Consider the following 3260-nt stretch of genomic DNA (forward strand, 5'->3'; position numbering starts at 1 on the left):
AGGTCTACCCGGCTCCGGGGCCGCCGGCGGCCGTCAGGTCTACCCGGCTCCGGGGCCGGCGGCGGCCGTCAGGTCTACCCGGCTCCGGGGCCGCCGGCGGCCGTCAGGTCTACCCGGCTCCGGGGCCGGCGGCGGCCGTCAGGTCTACCCGGCTCCGGGGCCGGCGGCGGCCGTCAGGTCTACCCGGCTCCGGGGCCGGCGGCGGCCGTCAGGTCTACCCGGCTCCGGGGCCGGCGGCGGCCGTCAGGTCTACCCGGCTCCGGGGCCGGCGGCGGCCGTCAGGTCTACCCGGCTCCGGGGCCGCCGGCGGCCGTCAGGTCTACCCGGCTCCGGGGCCGCCGGCGGCCGTCAGGTCTACCCGGCTCCGGGGCCGGCGGCGGCCGTCAGGTCTACCCGGCTCCGGGGCCGCCGGCGGCCGTCAGGTCTACCCGGCTCCGGGGCCGCCGGCGGCCGTCAGGTCTACCCGGCTCCGGGGCCGCCGGCGGCCGTCAGGTCTACCCGGCTCCGGGGCCGGCGGCGGCCGTCAGGTCTACCCGGCTCCGGGGCCGCCGGCGGCCGTCAGGTCTACCCGGCTCCGGGGCCGCCGGCGGCCGTCAGGTCTACCCGGCTCCGGGGCCGCCGGCGGCCGTCAGGTCTACCCGGCTCCGGGCCAGGCGGCGGCCGTCAGGTCTACCCGGCTCCGGGGCCGGCGGCGGCCGTCAGGTCTACCCGGCTCCGGGGCCGGCGGCGGCCGTCAGGTCTACCCGGCTCCGGGCCCGGCGGCGGCCGTCAGGTCTACCCGGCTCCGGGCCCGGCGGCGGCCGTCATGTCTACCCGGCTCCGGGCTCGGCGGCGGCCGTCAGGTCTACCCCTTTTCGGAGCCCGTGGGGCCGCCTGCGGTACCCGGCGACCGCGGGTTGTTGGTTGCGTAGCGTCCGGCGATAAGGGCGGCCAAGTCTACCCGGCTCCGGCGGGACTTGGTCGCCTTGCCGGGGCCGAGGGGTAGACGTGTTGTCCCCGCTGCTTCGTCGGAGCTGCCGAAGGGGTCGCTGTTTTTCGCTGCCTCCAGTTACGTCATCGTAAAAGTCGGCGTGGTTGGCGCGCCTCCCCGGTGCGCAGAGGCGCCGCTCTTGGAGCTTGCCGGCGGCGGGGACGTGCCGGTCCGTACTATAGGAGCGAGCCGTGACTCGTCTCCAGAGCAGCGCTCGTCAGCGGCTGCAAGGCCCGCGGTTCTGCCAGCAAAGTGGGGTGCTCGGCGGCCGTCGTGGCGGTTCCCTCGGTGGTCCGGCCCAGCTTCCAGTCTCTTCGGTCCGGCCATCTCCCAGCGCTTGCCCGACAAGCCAGCCCAGCGTGTCCGAGGGGTCGGGAGCTGCGGAGAGCCGGAGCCGGCGGCCGGCTCCGGCGGCCGTTGCCGACCGGCACGAGGCATAAGGCCGGATCCCGCAGGGCAGGGCAAAGACTCGAACGCACCCAGCCGGGGCCCAGTGATGGTGAAGGTCACTGCCGGAGGCAGACGGCCGGGGGGCGTCGAGCCTGCCGCGGCTTACTCCCGGCTCCAGAGGGCCCGGTTGGTGGGACGACCGAGGTTGGCGGCACCTCGTCCCTTTGTGCCAGCCTTAAGCTGGAGCCCGCGAAGCGGGCGGAGAGAGCGGCGGCCGGCTCCCGGCCAGCCGAACGCAGACGGCCGGGGGGTGCCGAGCCTGCCGCGGCTTCCCCCCCCCGGCCCCCCGAGGGCCCAACTGACGGCGCAGGCGGGGCGGCGGCGTCCCGTTTTCACCGGTGCGAGCCCTCCGCGGGCAGCTGGTGGTGTCAGGCGGGCCCGGTGACGGGACTGCGGCGTGCAGGCGAGGCGGCGGCGCCTCGTCCTCGTTTCCCCCGGGAGAAGCGGTTCCCCGCGGGGCAGGGCAAAGACCGGCGGCCGGTGGCGGTCGCCGGCACTCGAACGCTGGAAGGCCGGGGGAGCCGAGCCTCCCTCGGCCCCGGGGGGCCCGATGATGGCAAAGGCGGGTGCTGGCACCGTTCCGGGGCAGAGGTGCCCGCGAGTGCCCAGCCCACCAGGGCTGCCGCCGGCTGCCGAGGGCCGTGTGATGGAGACGGGCAAGGTGGCGGCGCCTTGTCCTTTTTCTCCGGCCTTAAGCTGGAGCCCGCGAAGCGGGCAGAAACACCGGCAGCCGAATGCAGACAGCCGGGGGGTCTCGAGTCGGCCGCGGCTTGCCCCGGCCCCCGAGGGCCCGGTGATGGTGCAGGCGGGGCGGCGGCGCCTCGTCCTCTTTTTTGCTGGCGCGAGTCCTGGTAGCAGGAGGGCTCGCTGGGAAGGTCTGCACTCGTACGGGCGAGGTGGCGGCGCCTCGCCCTTCCGAACTTCTCCAGCCCTAAGCTGGAGCCCGCGCAAGCGGGAAGAAAAGGGCGGCCGGTCCCTGCGGCCGGCAGCCGAAGGCAAGTGGCCGCGGGCGTCGAGCCTTGAGCGGCTTTTCCCGGCCCCCGTTACCCGGGGATGGCACGGGTGAGGCGCGGTGCCTCTTAGTCTTCTTCGGCCTTCTCCTCCCCCGGGGTAAGCGGTTCCCCGGGGCGCAGGGCAAAGACCGGTACCGGTGGCCGGCACTCGAACGCTGGAAGACCGGGGGAGTCGAGCCTGCCGCGGCTTTCCCTCGGTCCCGTTGACCTCGCTCAAGGGAATCGATGCGCGGAGCGGGTGGCCGGCGGCACCTCCCGCTCCCCCCCTTCAGTCGACCCAGACCCGCAGGCAGCGCCTGCAGAGGTGTTCCTGGGCGCGTCGGAGACGCTTCACGGCGGGCCGGCTCTGCCGGTGACCAGGCCGCCGTTGCGGCTCTCCGGAGACGCTGCCCCCTCGCTCGCACGCAGAGCCCCGCGTTCCGCCGCCCGCCCCGCCCGGGGCGGCGGCGAGCGCGCGCGGCCGTCGCTGTCCCAGGACCGTGGCCGTGGGGCCCGCGCTTCCTCTCCCGATCGAGGTGGCACCCAGGGCGCGTCGGAGACGCTTCACGGCGGGCCGGCTCTGCCGGTGACCAGGCCGCCGTTGCGGCTCTCCGCAGACGCTGCCCTCTCGCTCGCACGCAGAGCCCCGCGTTCCGCCGCCCGCCCCGCCCGGGGCGGCGGCGAGCGCGCGCGGCCGTCGCTGTCCCAGGACCGTGGCCGTGGGGCCCGTGCTTCCTTTCCGTCTCTCCTCTCCCCTTTCCCTTCCTGATCGATGAGGCCTTTCGGGTCGCGTCGGAGAGGGCCCCCGGCGGGCCGGCTCTTCCGTGCTCCCCGTAACAGGGAGCCAC

Source organism: Calonectris borealis, unplaced genomic scaffold (assembly GCF_964195595.1).
Source record: "Calonectris borealis unplaced genomic scaffold, bCalBor7.hap1.2 HAP1_SCAFFOLD_239, whole genome shotgun sequence".
NCBI lineage: Eukaryota > Metazoa > Chordata > Aves > Procellariiformes > Procellariidae > Calonectris > Calonectris borealis.